The following is a 23,141-nucleotide window of genomic DNA, read 5'->3' as shown; positions in this document are numbered from 1 at the left end:
AGAATGTGTCCACATCAATATTGCTATATACAATACTGTGCACATTTATTTATAGTATCACCTGCAGCTAGCATTTTATATTTTAAACTTCTTTGGGTTTCAAACATCCCTAGTACTTACAACAGGTTCTGAAGTTAAACTCTATTGAAATTTAGTCTGTCATTAAATTACCAAGTTCTGTATTTTCTAATACAATTTTGTGTGACAGAACCTGTAGAAAGTTTATATGAGTGTTTTGTATGGTGACTGTAAAATTGATATATCATTCACAGCATCAGCAATGCAATCTCCTTTGAATGTGGAATAAGAATGTTTCTGTCAAAATAAGTATTTTTTTTCTGAACATCAAGACATATTTTTGCCAAGGCTTACAAAAATTGAAAAGATAGGTATGTTGTCTGACTTCATTTTAAAGGTCATAAAACATATTTATCACCCTTAGCATCTTTTATGTCTCTGTAATTAAATTATATTTTTCATGTCTTTTTCAGGCACTCCTCATATGAAATGCAAGGAGATATAACGAATACTGTTTATAAGAGTGGAATTGCAAGATTATTGGAATGGATATTTTTTGAACTCTACAGCTTGAAGGCTAGTAAATAAAATTTTCCATCAACAATATTTATAATTATTACGGCTTTGTTACTTTAGGAAAGAGTGAACTGCTGAAATACATCTTATTTTTGACTCAGAATTTTTGTCAAATATATTGACTTCAGTAAGTAAGTAAGGGCATAACATTTATTTATCCTCAACTGAATACACTGAGCACAGCTGATAGATGCAGTTGTCAAAATCTGTTGTGGCCCTGTCACCCTCTTCTGTGGGCAGCCCAGGGACAGAAACTTTTTACAAAGGTTCCTCCAGAGACTGGGTGGCCAGTTCTAGTTCCAGTCCCTTCCACTACCTCTCTACCATGTCACAGGAAGAGAGAAACAGTAAATATTCTTTTCAAAAAGACAATGCACTTGTCCATCATTGCTCACTGTTGATAAGCACATTGAATTTTATTTCAAATTCCATTAGTTTAAATATCTTTAACTTATTATCATGTTTATCATTTCTATCAGAATTTTAAGGTGGATTTTATTTTTGCCCTTTCACATTCAGCACGGAGTACACTAAATTCTGGTGTTTACTTCCAACTGACTATAAGTGATTCACTTACCTTTAGCCATCAGAATTTCTCTGTCCTTCCTAACGGCATATGCTTTACCAAAAGCTGAGATAAAATATTTATTTAGCTTTTGAGCAAAAATCAGTTTGCCTTTAAACTTTAACCTCTCTAACTTCATAGTGAACGCATTTTGTCTTTTCCTATTCTCTTTTTGTTTAAAAAGTTTATTTTATTTTATTTTATTTTATTTTATTTTATTTTATTTTATTTTATTTTATTTTATTTTATTTTATTTTATTTTATTTTATTTTATTTTTATTCTAGTGTTGTTATTATTACACAGTTCCTTCTTAAGATCTGAATTTGCTTTCTTTGACAATCCACCTTTTGAATTTGGAGCTTCTCTGCTATTCCTAATATGCTTTTCAATAAACTAGGCCTGAAGGCTTTTTTTATTTTATTTTTTTCTCCTTTAATTGAAACATAGTTTCCAGAAAATCTCTGAGCCTTTAAAGCTTTCATGTTTAGGTCTCTAAACTCTCCAGCCTAGATGAAGTCAACCTAAATTCCTTTAATTTCTCATTTTTTTTCCCCATTTGAAGCCGATATTATTTGCTAATGAATCGATTTTTTATTATTAATTTTATTTTTATTTAATGAGGATAAAATCTGAAGTTCATAATTCAGTGAAGAATTTCAACAGGAACCATATCTGAGAACACTGGAACACTGATTGTTTTCCGGTGTCTATTTGAACAACAGATGTGCAACTGTGAGAAATGTCCTGGTAGTATATATTTCTCTGAAAACAAAGTATTGAAAGAATATCTGAAACAAAAAGCAAACCTTTCTTAGGAGGCAAAATTTGTGGAGAGGAGAAAAGTAAAAAGAACCTAAGAATATCCTTTTAACCTAATAAAATTAATGTTACAATAAATTGATCATTTGGAAGATAACCATGAGAATTATTATTATTATTATTATTATTATTATTATTATTATTATTTTTTTTTTTTTTTTTTGAAAAAGGAACACTGAACCATTGATCGAAGTTCCTGTTAAATGTACATTCTTTCTGAAAAGAACAGTGATTCTGTTTCCTGATAGAAAATACATGTTAGAACTACAGAAAAAATATAAGCATTTTGCTGTCAAAAGTTGCAGTTTTGCCAAGACCAAAATGTTTCCATGGAATTATTCCAATTTCTGACCAACTCTACTATATATACATACTTGGGGAGCTAAAGAGTCTGGTCTTTCCACGTACCAAGAAGCATTGGTCTCCAAAGATTTTAATGGGAGTGGAATATCTTGCAGGGTTTGATCCCAAAGAGACTATCTCTCAATAGTATCTACAGAAGGAAATTCCAGTTCTGACTAAGTCTCTGAAGATTGACTTGAGATGAGAGAAGAGGCTATGTCAAGATATGAATAGGAGTTCGATACTGTCTTATGAGTCTGTGATCCAGCAGAATTCCACGGAAGAATAGTGAGTCCTGCACTATCACATTTATGGCTAGGGTGGTCAATATCCCATTGTCTGATAACTAGTAAGGTACTTAAGTATACAATTTTTTACCAGTCAAGACAAATTGTGAAAAATATGAATTAGAACTACAAATATAGTCTGACTGGAAACTTTCCCTGAAAGCTATTCAAGAAAAAAAGACCACCCTGGAAGACAGATGAAAATTTCATATGGAATATTTGCTACTAAGAAATATTTGTCACAATTTTGTTTTCATTATATAAAATAAAATGTTCCATCCAGTTACAAGCATTTGAAAAGTAAGATAAAATGAAAACAATACAATAAAAATTGGCAGTAGTGAGGACATGGTGCGTTCTTTGAAAATACTTCGATATAGTTCTTTAATTCATCTGATACTTTAAAGGCATTCAATAAATTGAGCAAGTAGCTGTTTTCTGGAGCAGTGAATAATCATGATATTGCCTGTAGCATTGTATGGTACATGCTGGGTTTTACAACGGCTTCTGTAAAAAAGAAGGATTTGGATCATTACACTGTGATTTAGTGGGATCTCATTCCATGAGTATTCCTGCTTGGACAGACTATCTATTAGCATTCATGTTCAGTAACTCACTTGTGGTATCCCACCTAAAGGTTTCAGAATTGTGGCATTGTGTCAGTTTTGCTGCAAGTGCAATATGGGATTAATCTACAACACTTCTGATATAAAAATCTGATTTAGTGTAGTGTGGCTAAAAGTTTTGAACAATTTAGAGTCTGTGGTAAAGTCCTCTAAGTATAGGAAGATATTTCCAGCAGCTGCATCAGATACCTCTTGTTGGATGAGTGAACAGACTGGTTCTCCTGACTCTCCTCCGCACACCACACACACAGATCATACTTGTGCTGAGTAGGCATATTGCATGCACAAAGACACCTCAATTAATCCCACAGCTTTGTAGTTCAGAACTAGATAAACATGGCTATATCTCTACCACATTGTCATCACTAGATGTACTTGCCAAAATCTACTGAGGGAAACCTCTCCTGAAGTCTTCTGTCCTACAAAAAGTCCTTGTTCATCAATAGGAAGGATTAGGTTCAATATATTTTCAAATTGCTTACATTTGTTACCTTGTTAATCAGCAGTTGTTTTAAACTGTATTAAATTTATTTAACTTGTATTAAATGAAGGAAAATAATATGAGCAGTGAAATTCTTCCATTTCATTTTTTTCCAACTCCCACCAAATCTATTTTGTTATATAGTAAAATGGATTATCATTATTGCCATGCAGTGCATAACAACTGAAATAAACGGGTGGACTATATTGCTTTAACAATGTGTAGTGAAGGATATTTCATTTTATTTTAGACTGCCTTTTATGACAGCATACTCTGGCAGAGCATATTGATTAAACAACTGATAATGCCACATTGCAAAACACTGAGATTCTTCATATTTCATAAGGAATTAACGCTAAAATCTCAATTGGACTTCTCTGATCTGAATATAGTCTTATTGAAAAAACTTCAGAGTCCCATTATTACCCATTCTCTGAGATAAATATGCAGTATTCTGCACCTAACTTTCCAGACAGACAAAAAGAAGAAAGTGAGATCTAGTCAAATGTTTCTAACTTTCTGGTAATAATGATTTTTTCTTATTTTTTTAATGTTGATATCACATATGATATCATATATGAATTCACTATAATGAAATAATGCTTTTATGTTGCTTTAATTCAAGAATAACAAGAATGTTACTCACTCCTTTCTTTGATAACTAGTATTAATCAATACTAGCATGTTAGTCCATGAGCAAGTAAAATGGCCATTCTTCCATGACAGTAGAAAATCTACTTAGAAATTTAATAGATATTACTTCTCACCTCTTTTAGCTTGCTTAACAGTCCACCTTCTCTTTCTCAAAGGCAGTTCATATTGCAGATAGAACATTATACGTAGAGTAGGTAACTAGTTTTATTGTTGAATTATCCACAATGTCATTTGCCTGCTAATGCTTCCACCTGAATCTTTGCAAGCTGCATTCCATGGAAGAATACGCAACATGAGAAAATAAAAAGAAAGTGAATAGATATTTTTGAAGCCCCCGAGTACTATTGTTGACTCATCGACTGTTTATGTCTTCCTTTTAAGGCTCTTCCATATTGTTCTTGCTTTTCAGGAATGTCCCAAGAAAACCATAAAAAAAAAAATATATATATATATATATTTATATATTGTTCTGATCAAAGTAGTGGAAAAGATTCCTGACTTGTATTGATCTTAACCTCTGTTTCCTAACTTTTCACCTCGATTCTGTTATGACATTGCTGGAAAATGTATGAGTCATCATAGGGAATAGTGATTTGAATAAACTAAACTGGTAGATCAGACTATTTTACATTACAAGAAAAAAAAAAAAAAGATAATATATAGAAAAATAAATAAGAAATTTAGAAATTTTACATATCAAATATTTTGAAGTAAGGCATAAAGTAATTAGTATAGAAGAAATGCTTTATCATTTGAAAGCTTTGTTTTTAATCATAAAATCATCTAGCTACATATTTTAGAAATCAAGGCATATATCTAAAGGGTTCATAGTATGATCTTATCTGTTTGACAAAGATCAAAAGACATCTTTGAAAACATTAAAGTCCTACAGTCCTACATTGATGCTTTTTTTTTTTTTTCTGAATATATATTTAAATCAATGCTCTAGATGGGTGTGTCACTTTATTTAAATGTCAGAGAATGGTAATCACTTACTGTGGAGAGCCAACATTGTCTCTCAGAAAAAAAACTCCATTAAAATATTTAAGTAGAAAACAGATATCCTATGAAAATGAACTTTTGTAATTGTGTTTACCACCACTGGCTATTTCCTTACAAGAACACCAACATTTTACAAATGGAAAGATGTATTTTATATTAACCTATATACTGAGGAAATCTAGTGGCAATGCTGCAGCTTTGGCGTGACATTTACATCCCTAACATTGAAGCACTGGCTGCTATGTATGAACACTGTTAAGATATTCTTTTGCCTTTGACAGCGTGCTTGTTCATGCCTTTCCTGGATGTATAGATCAGCCAAGGGATTGAACCAAAGTCTACATTAGCATTTAGCTAGGCCAAAAACTATCCTGAGAAAATGTAGAACAGATGAGACAAAGGGAGATGAAAAATGATACAGTAGCATATAGCACAGATATATATATTTTTTTTTCCTTGAGTGGCTAGCACTGATAGATAGGCAGTGGAACACCTGGCTGGCCACCATTCCCTGGGGCACTCTGCAAATAGCTGACCTAATTGCAGGTGCTGGGATTGCTGTTAGACTCAGCAATTGCTAGCCGTTTCCAGAGAGTAGTATCTAAGGAATTTTCTCAATTCCAAATTGTGATAGAGTCAATTCAAACATTGTCATCAGCAGAAATTATTTATGTTCCCTTTACTGGCCTTACATGCATGCTCTGCCAGCAAATTGACTAATCTGCCAACAGAAATGCTCACATGTGGGAGGAAAGAAAGAATAGGAACTGCCTGTCAGCTCATGTCGTGTGAGAGCAAAAAGCCTGCAAGGCTATAGTCACAGAGAAGACAGGTGGCCTTCCAGACATTTCTATCTTGGTCATGGTCCTCCAAAGCACATTAAAATCACTGAACTAAAAGTCTCATGTGAGGACTGCTATGCATTTCTGAAAATCAGGTCCACAGTAAATGCAAGAAATCAATGTATTTTCTACAGAAATGTGATTTTCTAAATTCACCCATAGATATTATAAGCTAGAGGGGTTCATTAAGAACATTCATTCTGTGCTCTGGGCTAGTGAAATCAACAGAATTTCAGAGTCATTTGTTATCTCAAAAACATCACCCAGAAGAGCTAACACATAATTCAGAAAAATATCAAATTGTCTTGTCTTAAATACTCTATGGAGTTGAGAATATACAACCTCTTTAGAGAAAATATTTCAAATTAATTGTTCTTACTCTTTTGTGTCTTATTTCCAGTCTTGATTTCTATAGCATCAGCTTGATTCTTGCTATATCTACCAGTAATGGAAGAAAAAAACAGATCAGGAACAGATATTCTGACCCAAATATCCTTCTGCCTTGGAGAGGATAAATTTGAAATTTTAATTTAGCAAAAAGAAAATAAAAAATCTATTAAATAGATTTAGGATTAACAAATAACTCTGAAGTGCAAATTCTATACGATGTATGGAAAAAATAAAAATGCCTAAACCCATATGTAAAAATAAGAGAAGTAATGCATTGAGATTCAGATGCAGAATATTCCTACAAGAATCCCAGGTCTCAGAAGAGAATTTTTTTGCATTAAATTGATACCAAACATTCCTTCTGACTACAGTTAATCCTAAATAGTGTAAGCACATGATGGTGTGCACTCATAGACGCATTTTGCTGCTAGACAATTCAACACAATAGCGAGACTGCGATGTAATGAATAGTGTTTTGTTAACAGGAAGGTGAATCTATTTAATAGAGAGCTGACAGTATCCTAAGAAGGATTGAGAGGCCACTATTGGGACATCAGAGATTAATTGTTTTTCCCTTACATATTTTAGGATTTCACCTTTTCTTGTAGCTGCTTCTATAACTGCTCCTCTTGTGACTCACATATTTCTGTTCAGAATCCAGATACAGAGAAGTGTATTGGGGTTCCTCTATGTATTGATGTGGTTGCATGTACTTTCATTTGTTCTGGAAGCTGTGAGACTGAAATGGAGACTTTTCATTTTAAGGCACCAGGTTATCTAGGGAAAATATTTAAAAATATACAGAATGAAAAGTGGTGAAATATGAATTCCTAAAAGCCAGGCTGTGAAGTGGAGCCATTTCTGTGTAGCAGTGTTGAAATATTTATGTTTATGAGTCCAAATTAATCCAGTGTCAGAGGAAATCCTTAGCTCTCTAAAGTAAATAGTTTGAAGATAGATACCAGTAGGACTAGAAATTTTAAGGTAAATTTTAAAAAGCTTTTAGGTGCCTGTAAGTTGCTGAGAGAACTGAGACAAAGAAATCCTGATGGAACACCTATGCTGCAGAGAAAAAATGCACCACATTTTATCCTTCATTATTTGAATTCAAATTGGTAAAGCCTGTTTCAAGATGGATGTTTGTAGTGGTAAAAGAGTGTGGGAGCTTCAAGTGCTTGAGTTTAGTACAGTAGAGGAGTAAAGAAACTTAGGAATACAAAAATAAGTCATCTTACAACAATATTTTTATCCCACTATCAGGCTATTCAGGCAGTCTTCTGAGAAGAACAAGTTTATCCTGAGAAATAGAAGATAAAACTATGAATCAGCTGGTATTTTTTTAGCCAATGAAAATATTGACTGAGACATAACTCTTAGATTTTTTACTCCAAATATACTTTCATTCCAAATCAACTGTTATTAAGTAGAGAGCTTATTGAACTCATAACTAAACAAAGAAATCTGCTCAGCATACATATCTTCAGAATTTAGAGACTTGCAGTAGGATGAGTGAAATACCACTATTTGTTTCAGTATCATTCTTTTTTGCCATAAAGTTATTTTTTTAATTCATAGCTATCCATTTTTTTTAGACTCAAATATATTTCTATCAGTTGTATGAGCTTATACATAGCTGTTCACAGCATTTCACTAAGTAAAACTCAGAATATCAATGCCTGTAACAAACAATACCAATTCTTTATTAAAATAAAAGACCATTACAATGGAAATAACTTTTGTTGTCCAAATTAGTGTGCTATATCTACCATGATGTAGTTGTTGTTTTTGTTTGTTTGTTTGTTACTTTTTCAATATCAGTGTGATGCTATGGAAGTGAATACTGAATTCTAGCACTGTCTCACTGATATGCTGAATGGAAAAAATTAGTGCTAGTCTTCCCTTCACAAATTGTAAATCTACTACCACATGTGGTATTTGGAAAGTTGGTTGTCGGCTCAAGTGCCTTATCATAAAACAGTTTTTAATTCAGTGTACTGACATTTTAATTTGTCTGTTTTTTACTGCTCAGAATTAAGTAAGGGGCATCATTCCAAGCTATTTCTCCAATATCATTTGGAAGCAACATGTCTTTTGACCTCTGAATTAAACTGCAAAACTCTCCCCATACACAGCATTTTGCAGTGCTGAGTTACTCATGACATTAAATCTCCAGCTGGTTTAGTTTGCCACTGAGAAAATGCAGCTACTTGTTCAGCAAAAAGGAGATTACCATGAAATAAATTACTTTTTTTTTTTTTTTTTAAGGAAATTAAAGGTTTATGGAACACCTTGATTCAATATAGAGCTGCATTGCTATTTTAGAATCTGCTAACCAGCTCAGCACAAAGCATTTTTGTTCATTTTTATTTATATACATAACAAGGAATATCAAGGTCAACATTTCTTTCAAGAATGAAATGATGTGAAATTGCTCAGAGTTTATTTACTTCTCAAAGTTGAACATGAGCTATTATACCTACTGTATGTGCAACTGTTAAACATCTGACCAAAGACCTTTCAAAACACCTTCATTTCTATTATCTCAGTCCTATGAAAAGACCTTTGCACTTAAGTAAAAGATCACTATAGGATGCTCCCTGGGATTTGGGCTTAACACAAATGTGTACTTTTAAACAAGAACAAGATTAAGATAATGTGCTCAAGGACAGATAGATCATGACAAAAAGTGTTTCACAGTCATGATGGAATGAAAATAATTCACAGAAAAGAAGCAAGAATGGGAAAAATAGGTCAGGAAAAACAAAATTGCATCTCATAGGCACCCTCCAACTCTAAAAAAGGTAATTTATCCTTATAGAAAAATCCTATGAAATCTTAACAGTAATGTCACAACAATGGCTTGGTCTTGGTCATACTAGAGTCTATACCAAAGATACAGATATTTTTCAATGAGTTGGAATGAATTCATATGTCTATAGTTATTTCTCTTCTAGATAGAGTAATAACACTGAATTCATTGTTTTGTTTATAGAATTTTAAAACAGTTATGGAGTTTGGTCTATCATTATATCTCTTTTGTATCTCCAGTCCATTCATTCCATTCTCTGCCTTATCATCATTCAGGAACTAAATGATGTCAGATTGATTGGAGCTCATTTAACCTCTCAAGGCCACGTAAAACAATCAGTCATACCTACTTTGATGTCTGAACATTGATCCCATAACAAAAGGGATCATAGGGAACACCATATGCCCCACAGTTCATACATGTAAATGAAGAAGAAAGGTATTTGGTAAGTCACGTTTATACACGAAGCTGTAATCACACAAATGAGACAACATGGATTTCCGGTGCAGTGCCTGTTTTGTTGTCACCACACATATGCTTGTTGATAATCTGCATCAAGGTGGTGAGACTGATTTTAAAAAGTGCCTCCCTCCATCCTATTTTCTAGTCTACTGTGTACAAACTCTTTTGTTTGCATCCTCCAACTCTGTGCAATTTATGCACAGTCCCAAGAGATTGCCCATCACATGGGTATGTGTATTTTGGTTGCCTGTTCAGTTCTGAGCTATTCTGAAAATAAATAAATAAATAAATAATCCATGCATTTATGCACGTGAAAACGGCAATAGTCATTATTAATGAAACTGCACATAAAGAAAGAAAGGGATTTTTTAACTACAGTGAAGAGCTGAGTCAAACGTGAACAAATTTACTATTTTCAAAAGTTTGATAGAGACTCAACATCTAATGCAAAAGTCTGGCAGAGGTAAGTGCAAGAATCTAGGTGATCTCAGAGACACTAGAATGTAACCTTATTTTGGGCTTGTGAAAGTGACGATAGCTATAGTTGATTCTGCACTAGTGCAATTACAAAACTGTTGTTTTGTTTAAAAAATGAATATATTGTTTTTCCATGTTAGTGGGGACTCAGGCACCTAAACTACATCTGGTCCTGAGCTGGTAAAGTCTACTTACTGCTGTGCTGTGTCACAGATTTATTGGCTGCGATTTGCATTGGATCAGGTATAACCTCACTCTTCTCTATTTCCTGGGGCAGATTTATGGATTAGGAAGGCTTCAGGATGCACTAGGCAGTTTAAAATTCTTGTGTTAATTCTTAGCATAGGCCTTGCCTTTAATGGCAATAGATCTGGATCCACCTTTATTTTCCTCTACCTTTTCTGACACGACCGATGTATAGAATTAACATATACATCTAGGAACATATCTGCAGCCACAGGATGTTTAGGGTGTTTCTTTTTACTCAGCTGAAGCACGCAGTTATTTCAAAAGCTTCATCTTACGAATGCTCAGGGATGCAGTCGTAGGCTGGTGTGGACATGGACTGCTGGCTCACGACTGTAGGAGGCATTATAGAACAATTAAAGACCACAAGGGAGGAGTAAAGGTTGCATTTGTTCTCCCTTGTATAATCTGTAAAACAGAATGTTCTGTACAGTTTCTGTCAATGAATATTGTACATTCAAGAGAAAAAAAATAAAAATCTAAACTATATTTGTGGTTCCAATTAATATCGGAATCTTGTGAGTTGAGAAAAAAAAAAAAAAAGTTAATTATATACACGGTCCAAAATAATGTCACAGTGTGACGTTGAGTCAATATCTCCATGTCGGGGTCCTATCTCTAGGTATGACACATTCATTGTGATATTCCTCTCATGTATAAACTGCAAATATTTTAATGGGTAAACATCAGTCACTCTAAAGAGCAGACTTCAAGCAGGTGGTATTTAAGATCTTAATTGTCCTCTGAGTATATAGACAGTTATCTTTTTTCACCGCCTATATGTTCTTTCATGAAAAAGAGAGAAATAAGATCAATGGATGGATCTGAAAACTTTTAACTCTGAGGCTCTGATCAAAATCTTTACATAAAAATGAAATATTGCAAAAGATGCATGTTGTCTCATCAATTGCACTCATTCAAGAGACTTATGAACATGCCTTACAGAATGCATTGTTCTATAACAAATCTTCTAAGGTAAAAATCTATCTATAACTTGTCAGTATTCAGATAAAGCCAACGGAGATATTATCTCCTTCTTACTGGTAAGAAGATGCACTTCACAAAAGACCTTTCTTCATTAGACTGTGATGGGTTGACTCTGGCCAGTGGATAAACACCACAGACCTCCTTGCTCACTCTCCTCGACGTCCCATCATATGCCTCTTCCCCAGGACAGTGAAAGCAAGAAAACTCATGGGTTGAGATAAAGTAAGTTTAATAAGTGAATGAAAGAGTAAGGGAAAACAGAAAAAAAACAAAACACCAAAACAATGATAATCACTCACTATCACTATCTGCCTACAAGCAGACCAATACCCATCAGTCTCTGAGGAATGGTTACCTCCCGCAAACAAACAGAAACATTTCCCAGTTTTTATTGTTGAGCACAGAATTATATATTCCTTTGGTCAGTCTGGGTCAACTGTTCCTGGCAGCTTCTTGCCCAGTCCCCGGCCTACAAGGGAAACAGAGAAAGCCTTAGGACTGTGCAAGCACACCTCAGCAACAGTGCAAACACTGTTGTGGAATCAACACAGTTTTAGTCACAAATCCAAAACATAGCATCATACCAGCTGCTACAAGGCAAATTAACTCCTTCGCAGACAGAACCAGTAGTCAGTCTTTCTCTTTTAAAATTAGTCCTTGTATTTCATTTCAGCACATCCATTTTGTAATTTAGCCAAGTTAACAAGGAAATATGAACATCCTAACAGGTTCCAGGGCCATTGTCACCTTCTGTAGGAGTTCCATTTATATCTAGACAAGAGAGTGGTATAGATCACTGCATCAGGATGTGCATCTCTTGATTAAGACAGAATATTTTATACCTCAGTCTTGGAAATGAATCACAGAATGAAATGCTGCTGGAGCTTAATATAAATTAAATGGACATTGCTAAAACTAGCATGCCTCATAGAGTGTAGAAAAGACAGTTGGCTTCTGGAATCTGGGAAGCCAAAAGAAACAGCAAATATCACTTGGTAAGTCAAGTTTAGTTACATATTGGCCATCACCCAAGCCCGGTAGCATTTCATTAATCTGAGGTATTGGATGTACATCTGAACCAGACATTACATTTAGCTTCCAGAAATCAATACAAAAATCAGATATGCTGGTAAGGTTCCGGAACTAATGTAATTAGGCTGTAGCATTCTGTGTGTAATGCTGTAATGACTAACTATAGCATCTTCCATAATTTGCCTATTACTATATCCCATAACTATTTAAGATCTGAGTCATTTGTAAAACTCTTCTAGGTTCAGGAGTTTCTGCTACAGAAGTAATCACATCCAAAAGCTTTTAATTAGCTATCTACCTTCTCCTTGCTGCCCAAGAGCTGAGTATTCCCAAATGGTATTTCTGGTCCTTTCATCAGACTTCTGAGGTTCCAGCTGCTTCTGAAACAAGCTGCTTGCCATGTGTCTTCAATGTCTCCCACAGTTTCAGAATAATAACATGATAAATCTGAGCCCTTTGCCTTTTTCTCACTGGCAAATTTCTTTGCTAACTCTCCCTACATGCCATAATTTCAAAAGCCTTTGGACCAGTAATTAAGTTTCTCCAAGAAAAAAACATCTGATTACTCATTTCGATATCAATAGCAGATAATAATAACTGCTCTGAGTATCGCTACTGTCTGTAGATTTGTTTCCAGTGAAAGGATTGAAAATGTTTTGATTTTTTTTTCTGTCATAGTACATGTAATACAATATTCTGATTTGCAGTGCCACATTTCCCCTAGGATTCCTGAAGGTGGGTCAGTAGTCCCTGCAGGTTGCTTTCTAGACAGTAACAAAAAGGATGAAAAACTCTACAAAATCTTCAAAATTTTGAAAATCTTACTGATTCTGGGGTTCAACAACCATATATTTTTGAAATGTTTCATTTAGTGTACATTTGCACCATGCAGACATAGTGTCATAGCTGAAAAAAATAGCTTAAAATGTGAACACTAATTGGGTGTATACAGAGGGTGAATAACCAGAACTGGAACACAAACACACAGATGCTACAGGAATCTGATGTTAGGGCAGCACAGTAGAAGCTAGAATGGTGTGAGAACAGCTTTTGCAGTGGTGTTCCAAGTACTTGTGACAGCAGCTATCCCATGGCTTGCACTCAGCTAATGTAGTACACACATTCTCAGGGCTGCCTGGTCACAGACAGGGACTGTACCATTTCAGTCCGGGTCACTACTGGAGGATTGGCAGGCTCCAGGTGAGCATAACAAAGAGTTCAAACCTTTCTACTAAATCCATTTAGAGATGTAGGTTCTGGGAATAGGATGCATCAGAATCAGCTTTTGTAAATCTAAGTCTGTGGCCCAACCTGTAGGCATCCGATTTTCTGGGAATGTATGATCTGTTTCTTGTCTGCTGAAACACCACAATAGATACCTCTGTAATCTTAGCAGGCAACGTATCAGAAAACAGATTATTGCACACTCAAATTAAGGTACTCTTTTTCTATAGCTAAAATACCTTTGTGGAGTGAAGAGGGGAAATATGTTTAGCTATAAATACATAATCATTCATGCTTTGAATTCCACGTATATCCATGTGGACAAGCTTTAAATAGCAAAATGCTAGTTTACTTGCTATGTATTATATACTATAATATACTCCACAACTGCTGTATGATTGCTGTCAGCAGCTAGTGATGTGTAAAGCTGGACATTGTAGTAGTTCATGGAATTTGGACACTGAATAGTCTGATTTGCCATCTTTTTAATTGGTAAAGCACTTGTGTAACAATTACATCTTCTCCCAAGACTTTGAGAGTTTTTGGATTTCCACTGGGTTGCTTCAGTGGAAAAAATAAACAGTTATTACTCTCTACACCTGATAACACTAAAGAGACAAAACAGCCACAGGGCTGAGATAAATAGGTGCATAATGTGCTAGGGATGGTTTTCCAACTCATACATCTTCAATAGAAGTGTTAACTAAATTCTATTAATAGTGTCAAATTCTGCCTTCAGTTAGAGTTGTGAAACGTAATGGAGAGAAAAGTTTGTGCAAAGAGAGACTCTGGCCTTGTAGACCCTTTTTTTGCCATTAAATATATGATAGACTGAAAGAATATATCATGCCTGAGATCTCAGGCAGAGCACTGAAGAGCTGCAGATGGGAGAATTTTCATTCCTTTACCTAGAACCTGAAAAAACATGATATAGAGCCAGCCACTGATCATAAAAAGTCCTATCATGCAGCTGTTGCAATGACAGAAGACATGACTGTTCTCCAACTCAGGAAATAAAAATAGCTCTATTGTCTCACTGTCATTGTATTCAAGCTTAAGTTAAATTATATAACTTCAGGAAAAATAGTTATGCTATATATGCATCATGAACCCAGTTCACATCTCAAAATTTGCATTTGCTGAACTACTAGATCATCACTTCAAGGTTTTTTTTTTTTTTTTAAATGAGAGAGGAATTAAGCTTGCTGCTTCTAAGGAATGATGGCAAATGGCAGCCTGAATATATTTTGTAGCCTCACTGAAATACACCTGAAGAGTCTATTAAGAGTATATTTCAGAAACATATAGTGCAAAGAATTAAAAGATCACTATACTACCATCAAATAAGAAAATATACTGTAAATCTAAGATACAATTTTAATGATCAAGGTGAGATTTCTTGAAGATGCTGGAAAACTGGAAAAGAAGGGATACTTGTCTGCTAAATCAGGCATTTTTTCCTGACATATAAAAAGAAAAAGAAAAGAAAAGAAAAGAAAAGAAAAGAAAAGAAAAGAAAAGAAAAGAAAAGAAAAGAAAAGAAAAGAAAAGAAAAGAAAAGAAAAGAAAAGAAAAGAAAAAAAAAGAAAAGAAAGAAAAGAAAAGAAAATACATTCTATCAACTCTTATTGACAGTTGTAAAGAGCTCATTGCAAAAACCCTTGTAAAATTAAACCCCCGGTGTATAAAATGCAATAGAAAGGATTTCCATGTGTTATTATTTTCAAAAGAACATGTTTTTTGAAGTTGTAAGTTTGGGAGTACTCAGTAAACAGAATTCTTCTATTTCCTAGAAATCAGTTTTATTTTATAGAAACATTTGCACTTATTGATACAAATGCCATGAAAAAACAGCCAATTACAGGCAATAATAGAATCAAAGAAGTAAGACTTGTGGAACACGCATACACAAAATCTAACATTGGAAATTGAAAGCTGAACTGTAAGCACTAAGACGCTACACAAGAGCAACTCAGGAGGGAAAAATATTCAAGTGGTGAACATTTGCAAATGAATAATCCAATGGAGTTACCCACATTCACCACAATGAGGCAAAGTGCACAGAGAGGAGTATGTTCATGTTGTACCTCTCCCTAAGAAGCCTTTTGCCAGGGCTCTGAGCACCAACAGGCACTACCACCTGGGGACCTCCCCAGGGGTGTGAGGTACCAGTCATCTCTGTTATGGCACAACCCTACAAGTGTGGACCTGGTACCTGTGACAGTAGCTAACTCTGCAGAGTTACAGTTGGAGCCTCCAGCCATGCAATCTCTTCTCGTTGGCTTGGTAGGTATGTTGAAGCTCCTGTTCTCACCTTCGTTCCTCACTTACTACCTTGTAGGCATTCTTGTGCCTAGCCTTTTACTCTGATAATCCTCATTTTACCTCACCTCCGCTTGCACATTTGACTTCCTGGGTTGACCTCATACCTGTCCTGTTGCTACAGGCTTTCACAGCAGCGACTGAGCTGTGGTTGACCCAATTTTGCTGTAGCACTTTGCTATTCTTACTGTGATTTGCTCTTAAGCATTTTAGGACTGCATTCCTTGTTAGTCTACCTGGCCAACATCCTCAGCTTTTGTCTTATATTTCCTTGAGGAGCAACTCAGATTTGGCTGCTGCCTACCATCTTCCTGATATGTAAGTGCTGTAGATGTATGCAAACAACAGAGTCTTTGTAGAGCCTGCTGAATCAGTAGGGAGCCAAACGAGTTGCGAAATGACTAGGGAAGTGCTTAAATTTTAGTTCTATAGAACAACTTAATGTGGATGTAGAAGCTTTTTTACATTGTCAAGCTGTTAACTTACATAAATGTCAACAAGTGAAATCTTTATTTATAAAGATAATGCTGCAATAAAAGTGATAAACACTAGCACCTAAGAAATGGGATTCTGGTTACTTCTTTGTTCTCTTCAATTAATTATACCAAACAATGGCATGGCAAAATAATAACCTAACTTTAATTAGTAAAAAGAGATAGCATAAGAGTCCATTCACGATAATTTTTATAGGAATAAATGTGGATTTACAAAACTACATATGTCTGTAAGAGGCTATGTGTAGACAACAAAAAGGGGGTTTACCTGTTAGCTTTCATCATCATTACATACTTAAATGTTTAAGGACACTTCAGAAAATGCCTTTTGTGAGTTTAATATCTGAATAGAAACAATTTTGTCTATAAAACCTATAAAAACTGATGTCAGCACTACCATGTCTGTCCCAACGCAGACAGACTTTCTGTCGCTAAAAGAAAATTCTGAATGCCTGACACAATTATTTTCTTCTGTAGACTTCTTCCTGCAATGCCTAGAAATACTTTGAGCATTGCAGGGAAACAGGGTGGTCAACAATTGATAGGCTTTTAATTGTTATATCTGACCCATGTGGTTTATGATAATGACTGCAGCAATATTTTCTTGGTAAAGTTTATAAGCTATTTCCTTTCCTGTTATGCTGGGTGGAGACTTTGTTTAGCTACCTATCAATTTAAATGTTTCTATTACTGTAAGTCCTCTTATTCTAAGTGAAAAGATGTTCAGATCTGGGAAGCGCCAGAGTCAGTTAGAGCTGTCCTTAAACTGTAAATTTATTGAAGTCTAAATAAGATCATATAAGCAACTGCTTATACTACCAGTAAGCTGGCATGAAAATCAAAGGGAAGTAAAAATCTGAGCAAGCTGTGTATAGTCTCTGTAAATATTCTTGTGTTATACTTTGGCTGAATTTTGCTTCTGGTTAAGAAACTGTAGGGATCAGTCATCATTAAAACTGCAGAAAGCAAGATGAGCAAGTCGTTGCAGTATTAGCCCAGAGCCACCCAGCTGAAACCACAGCTACTGTGGCTGCTGACATTTCTTTTCATTTATGTGTGCCTCTGTTGCTTTTCAGTAGGCCACCCACTGTTTGCTTGCATATTGCTGTATATGCATATTGGAGATTATGCACTATCATGCTCTATTTCTCTAATTTTTCCTTTACATAAAAAAGCTCTAAGGCCTTCTAGATGTGTGGCTTTTGATCATTATAAAGCATGGATTACTGGTGCCTAGAAACTCATCTCTTCTCTGCTAGGTGTTTCTGTTTGTTAACACACATTGGGTAAGATGACAAATTCCCCACCTGTTGATTTTATTCAGTAGTACTGGTAAACACTGTTTGCTTATCAGAAAGATTCAGATTATCAGAATATTAGAAATGCTTTGAAACTAAAAAACTATTTAATAGGTCAGACAAAATTATTTAAAAAAAATAGGTTTTCTATCTACAAGCTGTTAGCCTGGAGTAAGAAAAGAAAATGAGCTTCAGTGCATAGGCTTGAAAAAATCTTCAAGTTTTCATTAAATGAGCAGTTACGGTGACTGGTATTATACTTTTACTACTAATTTACCTTTATAAAAAAAGATAACTACAATTATGTAACAAGGGTTAACTGAAAAAATGAATGCAGGCAGAAAGAATTAATATATCCATTTGCTTGACTTACAAAATCCTATCACGGTATTTCTGTCTTTCTGACAAGGGAATGTGTTAGTGTGAACAATGAAGTGACCCTTCATCTATCTTTGCACCTAGGAAGGAGTATTCTGGATTTTCATTTATTGGTTCTCTCACAGTTCCATTCAAATCTGTATATGGGACATGCACTTATGTATATCTCACAGAAACCTGCATACTGCAGTGCACAGAATCCTAACTTCCCTTAGGCTGAGGGAAGGCTCAGCTGCAAATAATCACTGTTGATCCAGCTGACTAGGATGTGGAGTGTAAAAGCTGAGAACAATTATTTTTCTCCCTTTAGTGTCCTCAGACTGACTAGAAGAAACTCAATGGATTACAATTAGAATGGCACATTAAACATTCTGAACTGGGTTTGAGCATACATGAGACCAAGCCTGTTTTTTGCACATCCTTGCTTTCTATCTCACTTTAGGAGAAGAATTCCCATCTCTGGAAGTATTCTTCTTACAGAAAAAAAGGAGGCATTTCTGGTACCTCCATCAGAAAGGATGGGTATGACCAGCCCTTGGCTCTGGGGTGGAGAATAGAAGGACTGGAGTTTTATCATCTATCAAACCTTCCTAAAGATTTAGTGGTCTTGTTAGTTTGTTTGTTTGTTTGTTTTGTCTTTATACAATTATCTTCCAAGGAGATGGCTTCTTAAAGAATGACTTCAATTAGGTAAAATTAGGAAAGCATAGGAATGTATACATCCTAGCAGGTCTGGCTAACTGTAGTGCATGACACCATACCTTTGCAGGAGATGTCATGCCAGTCACCTCAAAACTTCCTGGGAAGTTACCTGGCTGATGATGGACTGAATGATCTAATGAAGGATTGGAAACATTACGCCTGAAATGAAAACTGGGTATGAGCCTGATCTGGCCCTGCAGGATATATAGGGATTATATAAAAATCAGACAGAACTAGGCTAAACTCTTGCTTTCTAGGAGAAAATAGTGCCCTTAGTACCTGTTGCCTGCTTGGTATTCTGACTTCCCTGTCTTCTGACTAGGAAATCTCTTTCACTTGTAGAGTAGGGACCAAATGTTTCTCTCTTCTGAACATGGTTTCAGCCTGGGGTGTTTTTTGGTTCTGTTTTGCACAGCAGTAATCAAAGAAGGCAAGAAGCTTGCACAGGAAGTATAGTGTGTCTATTAAGGAGCCAAAATAGGCACACTGAAATAAGATCATTATGTGTGATAGACAAGGAAGATGAGGTGTCTGTGTTAGGCTAATAATGGTAGAGTATAAATTTGTAAAGGCAAACTAAAATTTTCTCCTGCAAAGATGCTGAAGCTAACATACCTCTTGACACTCAGATTTATTGACAAACTTAAGCACAAACTTGTGCACACTAACCTTCAAAAACAGTTGTTGTGTAGGTATTGAGATTTTCTGTGCCTCCATTATCTTCTAACTTTTACATTATATACAAGAAAACAAAGATGATGTCTATTCTTTTTGTCTCTGCTCAGGAAATGAATCAGTAATTGATTTTTCTAAATATACATATACATATATATATATACACACACACACATATATTTCAGTGAAGTTAGTTCTACTTTTACAGTTGGAGGGCCTGGCATCATCTTCTCACCAGCAGAACGGGTGGATGGTTCTCACAACAGCTGTGCACATTTTTTCATGTCATTCACTGTATGTGCAGCACTTGCATATGAAAGTACCAATATATGTATATAGCTCTCAGAGCCATGCATCCCCCCCCCCAAGAATTTACTATGATGGTTGTCTCCCAAAACAGTGGTGTATATCATGATAAAGTAATCTTAAAATAGAGTATTTCAGAAAATGAGTAGCCCAAGGAATTTTCTTTGTATGAGATTGTTTTAAAGACAATTCCAGAGGTTGTTTGGTTGTTTATTATTATTATTATTATTATTATTATTATTATTATTATTATTATTATTATTAGTTGAAATGTTTATGGAAGTCACTTCTTTTCTTTAGCTCTATAGTATTTAGTATGAAAAACTCTATCTAGTGCATTGCCCCTTGAATTTGCAGATGTGGGAGGAAAAATACTAAAATACTAATCACTAACAATATAATACCTAATTATGTTCTAAGATCAACACTGAACCTTACTACATAACTGTAAGAACATCAGATTGGAAACTCTAGAAGATGAGTGGAAAAAAAAAGAAAAAAAAAGAAAAAAAAAAAGAAAAAAAAGCTCTGGCTAGTGTTGTAAAAGCCTTTTTGTTATTGCCTTATACACACAGATTACACTAATCCTTAACATCAATTTAAAAAAGCATCCTTCCGGGCCTATATCCAAATTCTGCAGAAGTCAACCCAGAAAGCAGCTCTAAATCTCTTGTAGATTTTTCTCATGATTAAAACATGATTAGGATATAAAGAGTAACAGAATATTGAAAACATTCTGAAATTGTGTAGATTAGTGGTCTTTTTTTTCCCCAGTCTGTTTGACCCATTCTATATAGTTCAAACAGCATACAGCAAGAGATAAATTCATTATTGAGTTCCGTGGGATGCTTCATAAAACTTTTAGGATGAGTTTTCTGTTATTCTAGCAAATTCCCTCCTCCTACTATCAAAGTGAATAAGATTTGACAGGTGGATCTCGTAATAGCCAATTTTCTTTCTTTTATTTTTAAGAACTACTGAATATTTATCTATGCTTTGAATTCTAATTACCTAATTAATAGGATAACTAACCACCTAAAATAACTTAGAAAACAGAATTAAATATTACTGTGCTTTGAGAGGAGTGTATTAACTAATTTGCCAAAAGTTCAAACTTACAAATGATTATTCTGTCATGCCAATATACTCTTAATAGCTGTGGGACTTTGTGCTTTCTATAGAACTTTCTCCTTTTACTCCATTTACCAGGACTTTCTCATCTCTCAGACAGGCTTGTTTATTCTATCATATTATACATTGGTGGTGTAACGACTTGACCCAATGTTCTTTTGCTGATTTTAATTTGAATTTCCTTTACAGACAGAAAGACTTGCTCTTCGGTCAACTCATGGCTGAAAATAGTAGCCATTCCTTCAGAAAAGGCGCAAGTGAAAGAAAGTTAAGGGTGGCTTTTGTTTGTTTGTTTATTTGTTTGTTTGTTTATGAACTGAGGCTTTCAAAGGAAAATAATAATCCTGTGATGACAGGGTTATGAAGGAAAATCATTAAGACTGGAGGGGAGATGGACAGATAAAATAAAGAAACAGAAGAGTTTAGGTTTGGGAGATGTTATAGTATTGGAGATTTTGGAAATCTAAAAATAAACAAGAGTTTTGGAATATTCCCAAATACTTCAAGAGCAAAATGAGTGAGTAGAGCCCAAGAACAGATGAGGGAATAATGAAGAGGCTTTCACAGGCTAGAGGCTTTCAGAAAATTCCAAGATGAAAGACTTGTTTATAACAAGCTCTGTGAGCTTGCTGTCCTTCCAGACTTTAAAGTGGGCTTAAGGAACTGCTGAGATACAACTCTATCTAAAGGTACTGCAAACTGATGAGTGACAGATACAAAGGGAAACCTGAAACATAGGCACAGTGCTACTACCATGGGTTTGAAGAATCCTGCTACTTGATGCTACTATAAGGAAATGACTCCTTGACCTGTCGTGATCCACAATGATACGCTTGTTACAATGAAGTACAGATACTAATGTGTACAAATGACAGTTTTGTCTCTTGACTCTGAAAAGATCAAAGATTATTTTCATGTCAGTGTATTTTAGAGAAATGTTTGAGGAAGCAGAGCTTTCAAAAAAGAAAACTTGAAATCAAATACCTGTTATTAAGTTTTTGTTTATTGGGTCTCTTTTCTTTGATTACTCTAGAATATTGGAATGAAGGTAAATATAAAATTATTTTTTATGGATTTTTACACTAATACCCATGTTTTCAGCATAGGATTTTGGCAAAATTTGACTGAACATATTGTGCTAAGACTGTCCTGTACTTTTTGCATGAATTTATAATAGTTTTAAGAGTCTAGTAAAACAACATTTATCAAACTGGGATATGATGTGAGGGCAGGAAGAGCAAAAAAGGTGTAAAGCACTGCAATATATTCTTATCCAGTTGTCCCTGTTATGCAGCATAAAGTTGTTCAATTTGCTTGGAATAAGGTGTGGATCAAGAGATACCTGTCCTAATACACATCTATTTGCTTGTGTTAGTTTTATACATTACACTTGTCCAACCTTTATTTTATTTTATTTTATTTTATTTTATTTTATTTTATTTTATTTTATTTTATTTTGTTTCCTAATAATCCTTATCTCATGAATCAAACTAAAATATAAGAAGACATAAGGTTTAAGCTATTTTTCACACTGATTCTAAAGTTTGGGCAACTTTCTCATTGCAGCAAGAGGTAAATAGGAGAGGAAAATGAGATGCTGCAGAAGTTTGAAGTGAGTTGCTGGGTACTGAAGAGTAGAAAGCATTTTTTTCTATAAATATGAATGCTAAATTGTTTTTCTGATTCCAGAGAAAATTCTCACATTCTCAGGCAGGCTTTATGGAATTCTGACAGTTAAAAGACTTCAAAAAAAAATAAAAATATTGATATTTCTTCTATAACTTAACCTGAAAGACTGGATGAACTTTAGATGACTAATTTCTTAGTTTTGGAGAATACAAGGAGAATTGTTAGATTTTTGTTAGTAGAGACAGATCTGAGTTACTTTTTGTATTTGCAAATACACTGCTATTTGCATTTGCATTAAATTTCTGGCTCCAAATCCTGTCAATGAACTTCAAACCAATTAAATAACTTACTACACTTTTTTTTTTT

This window comes from Anas acuta, chromosome 4 (assembly GCF_963932015.1).
Source record: "Anas acuta chromosome 4, bAnaAcu1.1, whole genome shotgun sequence".
NCBI classification, from domain to species: domain Eukaryota; kingdom Metazoa; phylum Chordata; class Aves; order Anseriformes; family Anatidae; genus Anas; species Anas acuta.
Note: the sequence above shows the minus strand (reverse complement) of the source record.